This window comes from Mobula birostris, chromosome 14 (assembly GCF_030028105.1).
Source record: "Mobula birostris isolate sMobBir1 chromosome 14, sMobBir1.hap1, whole genome shotgun sequence".
NCBI classification, from domain to species: domain Eukaryota; kingdom Metazoa; phylum Chordata; class Chondrichthyes; order Myliobatiformes; family Myliobatidae; genus Mobula; species Mobula birostris.
Window position 1 is genome coordinate 86,569,707 of NC_092383.1, and position 13,430 is coordinate 86,583,136.

Here is a 13,430-nt window from a genome sequence, read left to right on the forward strand (position 1 = left end):
TCTTAGGTATATGGAACAACCTGCCATAGCAATCCATAGGAGTGGGAGCATTTACAACATTCAGAAGACATTTTGACAGATACATGAGTAGCAAAGGCTTAGAACAAGGGTTCACAAACGTTTTTGCCATGTCCCCCTACCATTAACTAAGGGGTCCATAGAGTCAGTGTCACTGGTTAATTTGCTCTGTAGTTTACAGAACTGAATTTATGCACCTCAGTTTGTTTATTTATGTGTAATCCATTTGCAGATCTCATCCCCACTTTCATAAGTTATTATGTGTTATGCGTGTTACACCCTGGTTTGGAGAAACATTGTCTCGTTTGATGGCATACATCTATATAGTTATATGACAATAAAATTCACTTGACTTGACTTGACTGGTCTTGACCGCAGGTTGGGAATCTCTGGCAGAGAAGGATATGGGATAAATAAAATTACAGGTGCTCTACCTAGATGAAAATCTCGGTTGACTTGGACGAGTCAGGCTGACGGGCCAGTTGTTCTAGTAAACAACAAGCACTTTATGACTCAGAACATGAGTTTCAATTGCTATGCTCAAATTATTAAATATTTGGAAAAATAAATTTATCTTTGATCTCAGGCTTGACGCATGTACAAGAAAATCAGGAATATTCAGATTCCAACACATCATTTCATTGAAGTTAATCATGTCAGATAAGTTTAACACCAGTTAAAGAGAAACATAGTTCTCTCCCAGCTGGCTCTATTTGAAAGCAATTACAGTGAAATCCCCTGTAGAGAGAACCTAATACTTTACATTTGAGGTGATGTAGTTTTTTTCCTTTCTGCAGTTGTCATCGATTCTGTCACATTATTTTTACAGAAATGATTTCGCCCTGTTAAAAGAAAATAAAATTCAATTTCATCTGCTTTGTATTTAAAAGAACAAAAGAGCACAATTGTTAGACCAACAGGTAGTTTAGTGTGGTGGACCAAAGGTGATCTATACTGAATGCACATTAAAAGTTGAAGATGACATTTTTTCCTCACATGTACATCAGATCATACAGTGAAATGTGTTGTTTACAATGACCAACACAGAATATGTGCTGGGGGCAGCCTGCAAGTGTTCCATGTTTCCAGTGCCAAAATAGCTTCCCTTTGACATACCAATACTAACCTGTGCGTCTCTGGAATGTGGGAGGAAAGCGCGACACCCGGAGGAAACTCATACAGCTACTAAGAGAACGTACAAACAACTTGCAATAGTGGTTGGAATTGGACCCGGATTGCTGATTGCTAATTGCTGTTCTACTGTGCACCCAATTACATTTACTGATGGCTTGGATTCTTTCCCATACTCAGTACCTGATGGTGTGGAGATGCAGCTGGGAAAGTTAAAGGACTTGGATTGAGGAAACTGTAATTCTATCTAATTAGGGAAAGGTCCATCTAGGGAGATGGCCTCAGCCGGCATGGCGAGATCACTTTCCAGGGCCCCATCACCCTCTGCAGAGTTGGTGATAGCTGTACTTGAATATACAGGGAGATAGTGGTTCAAGTACACTTTTTGTCCAAAAGGATAATGTAGGAGATTTTTTCAATGAAAAGTCAAAGTCTTTTCCTTCCCATATCTCTTGATCTTTCTACCTCTGAGAAAAATAACTCAATCTTTCTTGCATATAGGTTCAGCACATTCTGGGCGAAGAAATCCTTCCTAATCCCAGTATTAAATGTCTCACCCTTTAGATTATTTCTAAGCCTCCATGCTTACTTACTTACTGCCCATTACAACATTGGCATTTAGGGCAGCAATGAAGGTTTTCTATCCCTAGCATTGTTCAGGGCTTCCTCCATCATGTCAGTAGATTCCTTTCGGTTTTCACTGCTGTCAGTCATGCAAGTCCCAGATGCAGACTGAGCAATACCATCAATCTCTGATGTAGAAGGATTCTTCATTCCTGTTTCCATAACAATTTTGTTTTACCACTCAGCTTTGTTAGTCCTGAGCTGAACCCCCAAACCTGGAGGACTGGTGGATCACTCTAAGTCTGACCTCTACACTTTGACCTATATAGGCATGGGTGAGCCTACAAAGAGCCAAAGTATAAAGACCTCACTCCAGCCAACAGAGATCTCCAGGTTATTGAGGCATGCAAGACTCCAAATCCAACAGCAAGGTTGTGATCCTCTTGGAGGTAAGATTCCATAGACTGTCCAGTATTCCCTGGTATTGGAAGCCTTCTAACTGCATCTGTTTCAGCCTGGTAAAATATTGCAGCTTTCTATGAGATCACCTTTCAGTCTGGTGAACTCCAGGAAATAAAAACCTGATCAACCAATTCTCTGTTCTTGTGTCACTCATGGCATCCCAGAAATCAGTCTGCTGATCCTTTGCTAGCTTCCTTCCATAACAAGAACATCTTTCATCAGACCAAAACTGTTGGTGACATGAGAGTGAGGATGAAGAGATTGTCTGACTGATTTAAGCTTTAGGCCAGAATGGAAAAGTGGGGTATGCGCCAAATTGAGGCAGCGAGTCCCAGGCACAGGAGCGTATCGAAGCAGCACGAACCCCCTACCATCTAAGCCATGTGTACTGGATATTGTGTTCCAACAATACAATATCCAGTACACATCAGTCACTCAGTTGTACTCCATTGACAATCATAAAATATTAAACTCTGCACTACTTACCCATTCTGTTGACATCAATCACATTTCTGCAGTTCCTGACATTGTTGGAGATGGACACGCTGATCATTTCACTAGTCTTTTCCCCATTATCATTTGAGACTTTGCAATAATACAGATATTTTTTGTATTTTAAGGATTGACAATGTAGATCCAGTTTATTGGTAACAGAGATCTTTGAATCCACAGTTGGGGTCTTTTCGTACCATGAATACTGAATGGGAAGGGATCCATGGCCAGACTCACAGGACACTGACACATAGTCCCCACAACCTGAGCCACTTGTTAGTGGTGAAAATCGAAGCAAAGGAACAGACACGGGTTCTGTGGAAAACAACCAATAAACATCTGAAAATCAAACACAGTAAAGATTTCAGCAGTTCTGTATCTCAACCAGGACCCACACGTCTGGAATCTCAGCAGCTCCTCTACCTCTCTGTGTCTCTGCATCCTCTTATCTGCCCGAACTGCCATATCTGCCATTATCCCTGAACACAGCAGGTCTCCAGATCAGGACAGCAGTGATGACACTGAGTATGTATCTGTGTGAAAATCAGAGTTACAAACTCTCTCAGCAGCAAGGAGACAGTCTAATGTTGCAACCAACAGCTTGACTCTGAAAAGGCAGCACTTGTGGGTGTCCTGGAAACCTATCAACTTCTGCTTTAAATATATCCAATAATTTAGTCTCCACAGACTGTGGCAATGGATTCCACAGATTCACCAGCCGCTGGCTAAATAAATTCCTCCTCATCTCTCTTTTTTTCTGAGTCTGTGCCCTCTGGTCTTAGAGGTCCACACTACAGGAAGCATCCTCTCCACAACCATCAGCTTTTCTGTGCTCATTCTTCTAAGCTCCTGCAAGTGCACGCCCAGAGGTTTCAAACACTCCGCATACATCTGGGGAATTTAATATCTGGAGCCCTTTAGAGTTGATGTACAGAGAGTTTTTGGGGTTCAAGTCCATTGCTCCCTGAAAGCTGCAACACAAGTGGAAATAATGGTAATGAAAGCATTCAGCACATTTGCATTCTTCATTTTACATATTGGAAACTAAAGCTGACAAGGCATTTTGAAGCTTCATAAGACTTTGTTTAGGGCACATTTGCAACATACAATAATTTGTGATTCTGATAGCGACAGTATAGAAAAGATGTGGAGGTTTTAGAGAGGGTAAAAAGGTCATCAGGGTGTCACCAGGGCAGCATTGTAGACTAATGGTTAGCACAAGGCTTTACCGTGGCAATTTCTGCTGCTCTGTGTAAGGAGTTTGTGTGTTCTCCCCATGTCCACGTGGGTTTCTTCCAGGTGCTCTGGTTTCCTCCCACAGTCCAAAGACCTAGAAGTTGGTAGGTCAATTGGTTGTTATAGATTGTCTGAGTTTGAGGCTGGGGTTAAGTCTGGGGGATTACTGGGTGGCACGTCTCAAAGGGCGTGAAAGGCCTCTCCACGCTATATCTCAATCAATGAATAAATCAAATAAATGAATAAATGTTACCTGGATTGTAGCTATGGGGAGAAGTTTGACAAACTTGGATCATTTTCGCTGCAGTATAGGAGGCTGAGGAGAGACCTGATAGAAGTTTATGAAGTTATAGAAATCATAGATAGGGAAGATAGAATCTTTTCCCAGGGTTTAAATGTAAAATGATAGTGAGCATCGTTTGAAGGCAATAGGGGGAATGTTTAAAGAATGTTTTCGAGACAAGTTTTATTTACTCTGAGGGTGCTGACTGCATGAAACACACCGACAGACTGGCTGGTAGAAAGGGATATCATAACAATATTTAAGAAGCTTTTGGACATGGACATGAAAAGGGAGGGGTTGGAGAGATATGGACCACATGCAGTAAGATGGAAGTAGCTTAGAATGATAGCATGGTCAGTGTAGACATGGTGGGCCAAAGAGTCAATTCTTGGGCTGTACATTATATCAATTTCTCCCTAACCCCATTGCTCTATTTCCCACCAGGAATGGGCTGAATGGGGAGGCTGGCTACCGGGAAGTGGATGGTTAGTGGGTGCTGGCGGGTGGTTTATGAGAGCACAGAGAGAGTGCCGGGTAGGGGTGGGAGTGACTGATCCATGAAGCAGGGATGGGAAATGGAATAGACTGCCCTGGGAGGACTGAACACAATCTGTAGTGATCTGGATCTGATTCCCTTTTTATGCTTTTTGAAGTGTTTAGACCATGTGAAACACTTGTTTCTCATTGACCTGTAAATATCAGATTCTTAGTTTTAGTCTGAATGCAAACCACTGTCAGAGCAACATTTCATATGGTTCAGAAGCAGGATAATGTGCTGAGCCTCCCACTGGAAACCAGAGGGTCAGATCCCACACTGGGTGAGAGCAACTGGAGTGGGATTTCCGAACCCAGCACCCTCCCGCAGGGGCCTGCTCTGTAACAGAGCCTCTGAATATCGGTGCTGCCCTGACACTCCCCAGAGAAAACATGAATCAGACACTTCAGTGGAAAGATAAAGTCAAAATCGGAAACCTACCAACAGATACTTGTAGATGCACGTTAAATATTGGAGGATTGCCAGATGATAGAATTACACATATATAATGCCCTGCATCATTAGGGTCAAGGTGCTCCATAGTAACAGTAAATATTCCCTGGGATGTGTTATCTCTGATTGTCATTCTTCCATACTGCTCATTTTGCCCATTTGTATTCACTAACGATGTGCATCGGCGATCCCGCATACAGCACAACATCTTTGGGTCTAAGCGATACATTGGTGCATAGTGACAATTGATTGTGATCGCTCTTCCCACAACTCCTCTCACTTTATCTTCTGCCCATAAAGCATGAGGGAGAAGTTTCTTAGAGAATGGACAGGTAAAATCAAATTTACACAGGCAGATCCTAGATTCAAGATTGTTTAATGTCATTTCCAGTGCTCATGTGTAAAAGAGAATGAAATCATTGTTACTCTAGTCTAATGCAGCACAAAAACTCAAAAGATAAAGAACATAATAATAATAAATAAAGATATTTTATTTAAAGCTGTCGCTGTGGTCTAAGGAATCTACCACACCGTCAATTGGTGTAATTGAATTCCACATTGTCTGAAAAGGCAACAGCATCGTCCCTCATCACAAAATCACAGCTCTTCACAAGTAATGATTTTTATTTGATTGGAGTCATCATTATCACTGCCCACTAATGTCGCAGTGTGTTTCCACATTTCAGGGTCAATAGATTACTGATCCAGTCCCATTCCAGGCAGGTGAGCACAAGATCAGCAGTGGGTAACTTACTGGAGGTGATTCTGTGAGACAGGATCTATCTGAATTTGCCAAAACATAATCTGACTTAAGGATTGAAGGGCGCCCATTCAGAACAGAAATGCGAAGAAATTTTTTTAGTCAGAGGGTGGTGAATCTATGGAATTTGTTGCCACGGGCAGCAGTGGAGGCCGAGTCATTGGGTGTATTTAAGGCAGAGATTGATAGGTATCTGAGTAGCCAGGGCATCAAAGGTTATGGTGAGAAGGCAGGGGAGTGGGACTAAATAGGAGAAAATGGATCAGCTCATGATAAAATGGTGGAGCAGAATTGATGGGCCGAATGGCCTACTTCTGCTCCTTTGTCTTATGGTCTTATGGTCTTATGATTTGGGATGGTCTATGTGATCTTGTGCATGGGACATCCCCTTTCAAACAAATATGGCTGAGCTTTTTGGAAGAGATAATCAAAAGGATTGAAGAGAGCAGGACAGTAGTGTTTAGCCCATGGAGTTTAGCAAGGCCTTTGACAAGATCTTGCATTGTAGACTGATCTGTAATGTGAGGTCACAGTGTAAGCTAACTGGATGGATATTGAATAGGCTTGGCGGAAGGGATCAGATCGTGATTCTGAAGTCTGACATCAGACTTTATCACAAGTGGTGTACCATAGGGATCAGTGCTATTATTCGTTAACCACTGTTATTTGTCATCAATATTAATAATTTGTAATGATAATGTAAGTAATATGATTAATAAGTTTTGGATGACACTGTAGTGTGGTGGACAGTGGAAAGAATTGTCGAATTTTATAATGGGATCTGGAAAATGAACCAGTGTTCAGCCACATCACTCTGTACCAGCACAATCCTTCCACCTGAGCCCATCCCATTTGTCTGAATTTGAAACATCTACCTCTCTTCTTGCTACCACCATTAGGTAAGACGTACAGGAGTCCTGGACCATTTTCACTCGCCTCAGCACTGAACTGACTCTGCAGCTGTGGTCTCACTTTCGGGGACTCTGTGACTCATGTTCTACGTATCATTTGTTTACATATTTTATTTATTTTGCACAATTCATCATCTTTTGCACATTGGATGCTTGTTAGTTTTTGTCGTATGTGGTTCGTCGTGGATTCTGTTGTGTTTCTTTGTTTTGTGGGTGCCTGCAAGAAGATGAAACTAGATTGTTTATGGTATACCTAGATTGATAATGAATTTACTTTGAACTTTGAACTAGGAAAGTGGCCAATGGAACAGCTGATGGAATTGAACTCAGGCACTGTGAAGTGATGCATTTTGGGAAATTAAACAAGGACACAACTTGCACTGTTGGGAACGAGGTGTGCAACTACATTGGTCCCTGAAAGTGGCAACACAGATGGACAAAGTGTTGACCAAGGCAAATGCCATGCTTGCCTTCATTGGATGGGGCATTAAGTACAGTTGGGATGGCATGTTACAGCTATAAAGGGTGTTGACAAGATTTCACCTGTCCAGAGGAAGAGTGTCATTAATTTAGGGAAGGTACAGAAAACATCCATACAGATGCTGCTGGGACTGGAAGTTCTAGGATATGGATAGGCTGGGACTGTTTTCCCTGAAGTGAACTCTGATGAGGGATGACCTCAGTTTAAAAATTAAGACCATAAGACCATAAGCCAAAGGAGCAGAAGTAGGCCATTCGGCCCATCAAGTCTGCTCCGCCATTTTATCATGAGCTGATCCATTTTCTCCTATTTAGTCCCACTCCCCTGCCTTCTCACCATAACCTTTGATGCCCTGGCTACTCAGGTACCTATCAATCTCTGCCTTAAATACACCCAATGACTCGGCCTCCACTGCTGCCCATGGCAACAAATTCCATAGATTCACCACCCTCTGACTAAAAAAATTTCTTCGCATTTCTGTTCTGAAAGGGCGCCCTTCAATCCTTAAGTCGTGCCCTCTTGTACTAGACTCCCCATTATGGGAAACAACTTTGCCACATCCACTCTGCCCATGCCTTTTAACATTCAAAATGTTTCTATGAGGTCTCCCCTCATTCTTCTAAACTCCAAGGAATACAGTCCAAGAGCGGACAAACGTTCCTCATATGTTAACCCTCTCATTTCCGGAAACATTCTAGTGAATCTTCTCTGTACCCTCTCCAACGTCAGCACATCCTTTCTTAAATAAGGAGACCAAAACTGCCCACAGTACTCCAAGTGAGGTCTCACCAGCGCCTTATTGAGCCTCAACATCACATCCCTGCTCCTATATTCTATTCCTCTAGAAAGGAATGCCAACATTGCATTCGCCTTCTTCACTACTGACTCAACCTGGAGGTTAACTTTAAGGGTATCCTGTACGAGGACTCCCAAGTCCTGTTGCATCTCAGAACTTTGAATTCTTTCCCCATTTAAATAATAGTCTGCCCGTTTATTTTTTCTGCCAAAGTGCATAACCATACACTTTCCAACATTGTACTTCATTTGCTACTTCTCTGCCCATTCTTTCAATCTATCCAAGTCTCTCTGCAGACTCTCCGTTTCCTCAGCACTATCGGCCCCTCCAACTATCTTCGTATCGTCAGCAAACTTAGCCACAAAGCCATCTATTCCATAAACTAAATCATTGATGTACAATGTAAAAAGAAGCGGCCCCAACACTGATCCCTGCGGAACACCACTGGTAACCGGCAGCCAACCAGAATAGGATCACTTTATTCCCACTCTCTGTTTCCTGCCAATCAGCCAACGCTCTATCCACGTATGTAACTTTCCCATAAATCCATGGGCTCTTATCTTGTTAAGTAGCCTCATGTGTGGCACCTTGTCAAAGGCCTTCTGAAAATCCAAATATACAACATCCACTGCCTCTCCCTTGTCTGGCCTGGTAATTTCCTCAAAAAATTGTAATAGGTTTGTCAGGCAGGATTTTCCTTTAAGGAATCCATGCTGAGTTCTGCCTATCTTGACAGATGCCTCCAGGTACTCTGTAATTAAGAGGATATGGTGGATAATCACCGTCTTTATTCCAGAGTAGGGACTTCAAAATCTAAAGAGTCTCGTCTGAAGGTGAGAGGAGAGAGGACTGGGAGGGGTAGTGTTTTCCACACGGAACAGTATGTGCATGGAAAAGGTCAGAGGAAAAGTCCCAGCCTCCCCAAGGATTACATCTGCACCAGGTGCACTGAGATGAGGCTTCTGAAGGACCGTGTTAAGGTGCTGGAGATGGAAATAGATGACCTTCGGCTAATTAGGGAAAGTGAGGAGGTGATAGATACTACCTATAGAGAGGTAGTGGATAGCACCCCTGTGACAGTCCCCCTCAGAAATCGATCTATCGTTTTGGATTCTGTTGAAGAGGCAGACCTGACAGAGGAGGACCACAGTGAACGAGACTCTAGCATTCTGCCCAGTGCCAAAATCAAGAGAGCAAGAAGAAATGCGGTAGTTATAGGGGACTCCATTGTAAGGGGGACGGACAAGAGATTCTGCGAGCCGGACGAGGATACCCGGATGGTGTGTTGCCTCCCTGGTGCCAAGGTACGGGATGTCTCAGATCGAGTCCAGAGTATTCTGAGGAGAGAGGGCGAGCATCTGGAAGTCTTGGTACATATTGGTACCAATGACATAGACAGAAAAAGAGAGGAGGTCCTGAAGAAAGATTGCTGGGAGCTAGGAAGAAAATTGAAAAGCCGGACCTCCAGAGTAATAATATCAGGATTGCTGCCTGAGCTGCACGCTAATGATGGTAAGAATAGCAGAATTAAGTGGATGAATGTGTGGCTAAGTAACTGGCGCAGGGGGCAGGGCTTCAAATTCTTGAATCACTGGGATCTATTTTGGGGAAGGTATGACTTGTACAAAAAAGATGGATTACACCTGAACTCAAAAGGTACTAATATCCTAGCGGGATTGTTTAATATAGCTGTTAGGGAGGGTTTAAGCTAAGTTGGCAAGGGGAAGGAAACCAAGATGTTAGGATCGAGGAAGAAGAAAATAGAAATAAGTCAAAAATACCGTGCAGCAAAGATGGTAAAAAGGACAGGCCGATGAATATACAGGATAATTTGCTGCAAAATAGATACATAGCACAAGTGGCAACAGGTACCGATCTAAATGTACTGTATTTAAATGCACTCAGCATTAGTGGATGACCTTGCTGCACAGCTGCAGGTTAAAAGGTATGACATTGTGGCCATCACCGAGTCATGGCTAAATGATGGATGTGATTGGGAGCTGAATATCCAAGGATACACAGTGTACAGGAAGGATAGGAAGGTAGGTAAAGGGGGCGGCGTGTCCCTGATGGTAAGTAACGATATCAAATCAATAGAATGAAGGGATATAGGATCAGAAGAGGTAGAATCCTTATGGGTAGAATTAAGAAATGGCAAGGGTAAAAAGACACTAATAGCAGTTATATACAGGCCTCCAAACAGCAGTCGGGATGTGGACTACAAGTTGCAGCTGGAAATAGAAAAAGCGTGTCAGAAGGAAAATGTCAAGATAATTATGGGGGATTTTAATATGAAAGTGAATTGGGAAAGTCAGGAAGGTAATGGATCTCAGGAGAGGGAGTTTGTAGAATGCCTACAGGATGGCTTTTTGGAGCAACTTGTCCAGAAGCCCACCAGGGGACCGGCTGTTTTGGATTGGGTGCTGTGTAATGAACCTGAGGTGATTAGGGAGCTGGAGGTAAAGGAACCTCTTGGAAGTAGTGATCATAATATGATTGAGTTCAGTTTCAAATTTGAAAAGGAGAAGCTGGTATCAGGTGTATCGATATTTCAGTGGAACAGGGGAAATTACAGTGGTATGAGAGAGGAACTGGCCCAAGTCAATTGGAAAAGTAAACTAAATGGAGGGATGGCAGAGCAGAATTGGATGAAATTCCTATAAGAAATAAGGAAAATGCAGGAAAAATATATTCCAAGAAAAAAGAAAATCATGAATGGAAAAATGGCACAAATGTGGCTAACGAGAGAGGTTAAGGCAAAAATAAAAGCAAAAGAAACGGCGTACAAGGAAGCAAAAATTAGTGGGAAAAATGAGGACTGGAAGACCTTTAAAAACTTACAGAAAGAAACTAGGAAAGTCATTAGGAAAGAAAAGATGAATTATGAAAGGAAGTTGGCGATTAACATAAAAAAGGATACTAAGAGTTTTTTTTAAATATATGAAGAGTAAAAGAGTGACAAGGGTAGATATGGGACCGATTGAAAACGATGCTGGAGTAATTATAATGGATAACAAAGAGATGGCGGAGGAACTGAATGAGTATTTTGTATCAGTCTTCACAGTGGAAGACATGAGCAATATACCTGATAGCCAGAGGTATCAGGGAATAGAATTAGGTACAGTCAAGATAACTAGAGAGAAAGTGCTTGGGAAGCTAAGTGGACTAAGAATAGATAAGTCTCCCAGCCCGGATGAGGTGCACCCAAGGGTTCTGAAGGAGGTGGCTTTGGAGATTGTGGAAGCATTGGAAATGATCTTTCAGGAATCAATAGACTCTGGCATGGTTCCGGAGAACTGGAAGGTCGCAAATGTAGTTCCGCTATTTAAGAAAGGAAGGAGGCAGCAGAAAGAAAATTACAGACCTATTAGTCTGACATCGGTGGTTGGAAAGATATTGGAGTCAATCCTCAAGGACGAGGTTATGAAATACCTCGAGATGCATGACAAGATAGGCCGAAGCCAGCATGGTTTCATGAAGGGAAGATCCTGCCTTACCAACTTATTGAAATTTTTTGAGGTAATCTCGAATAAGATTGACAAGGGAGAGGCTGTGGATGTTGTGTATTTGGATTTTCAAAAGGCCTTCCATAAGGTGCCGCATATGAGGCTGCTTAATGGATGAGAGCCCATGGAATTATAGGAAAGATATTGGAATGGGTGGAGCATTGGCTGATAGGCAGAAAGCAAAGGGTGGGAATAAAGGGATCCTATTCTGATTGGTTGCCGGTTACTAGTGGTGTTCCGCAGGGGTCGGTGTTGGGGCTGCTTCTTTTTACGATGTATATCGATGATTTGGATTATGGATTAAATGGTTTTGTGGCCAAGTTTGCGGATGACACCAAGATAGGTGGAGGAGCAGGAAATGTTGAAGAAACGGAAAGGTTGCAGAGAGACTTAGTCAGTTTAAGAGAGTGGGCAAAGAAATGGCAGATGAGATACAACGTTGATAAATGTACGGTTGTACATTTCGAAAGAAGAAATAATCGGGCAGATTATTATTTAGATGGGGAGAAAATTCAAATATCGGAAGTGCAAAGGGACTTGGGGGTCCTCGTGCAGGATACCCTAAAGGTTAACCACCAAGTTGGATTGGCGGTAAGGAAAGACGAATGCTATGTTGGCCTTCATTTCAAGAGGAATAATGTATAAGAGTAAGGAGGTGTTGATGAGGCTCTATGGGGCATTAGTGAGACCTCATTTGGAATACTATGTGCAGTTTTGGGCCCCCTATCTTAGAGAGGATGTACTGATGTTGGAGAGAGTTCAGAGAAGATTTACGAGGATGATTCCTGGAATGCAGGGGCTAACATATGAGGAGCGTCTGTCGGCTCTTGGATTGTATTCATTAGAGTATAGAAGGATGAGAGGGGATCTCATAGAAACGTTTCGAATGTTGAAAGGGTTGGACAGAGTAGATGTGGAAAGGTTGTTTCCCTTGGTGGGTGAGTCCAGGACAAGAGGCCATAGTCTTAGAATTAGAGGGTACCCAGTTAAAACAGAGATGAGGGGAAATTTTTTTAGCCAGGGGGTCGTGGATTTGTGGAATTCGTTGCCACATATGGTTGTGGAGGCCCGATCATTGAGGGTGTTTAAGGAGGAGATTGACAGGTATCTAATTAGTCAGGGTATCAAAGGATATGGGGAAAAAGCCGGAAATTGGAACTAGATGGGTGAATAGTTTAGCTCATGGGGGAACTGTGGAGCAGACTCAATGGGCCAAATGGCCTACTTCTGCTCCTTTGTCTTGTGATCTTGTGAAGAGTTGGAGGTGGGTACAAATACACTATTTAAAATACATTTGGACAAGTTCATGTACAGGAAAGCTTTAGAAGGATGTGGACCAAATACAGGGAAATGGGTGAAACTCAGTAAGACACTGTGGTCGGCATGGACGATTTGGGCCGAAACACCTGTACCCATAACCTGTAACTCCATGACTCTGCAGCATCCTCTCTAAACTGGATTACACTTCTGAAAGTTTAAATTCAGAATTCAATTTCGGAGGGAAGGCCTCAAAATCCCCAGCTTTGCCTGCTGTTGGCAACCGAGATGGAGGACGAATCGTTCGGATAGAGATGGCGCTCAGTACTCGGTGTCAGAGAGCTGATCAGAACTCAAAGTTTTCAGATGACTCAGAGTCGGACCGTGGTCGGGTATGGCAGAGAGAGTTTTTCTTCCTTCTCCCTGAGATGTGGGACATTTGAGAGACTTTGAACTTTTACTGTGCTCATGGACTTCTTCATCAAGTTATGGTATTGTTGTACTGTTGTAACTATATGTTATAATTCTGTGGTTTTGTTAGTTTT

At 42.7% G+C, this 13,430-nt stretch overlaps 1 pseudogene; it reads right to left on the reverse strand.

The window, feature by feature from the left end:
* Positions 1–13,430, reverse strand: part of LOC140209405 (uncharacterized) — a 110,139-nt pseudogene that overhangs the window by 7,234 nt on the left and 89,475 nt on the right.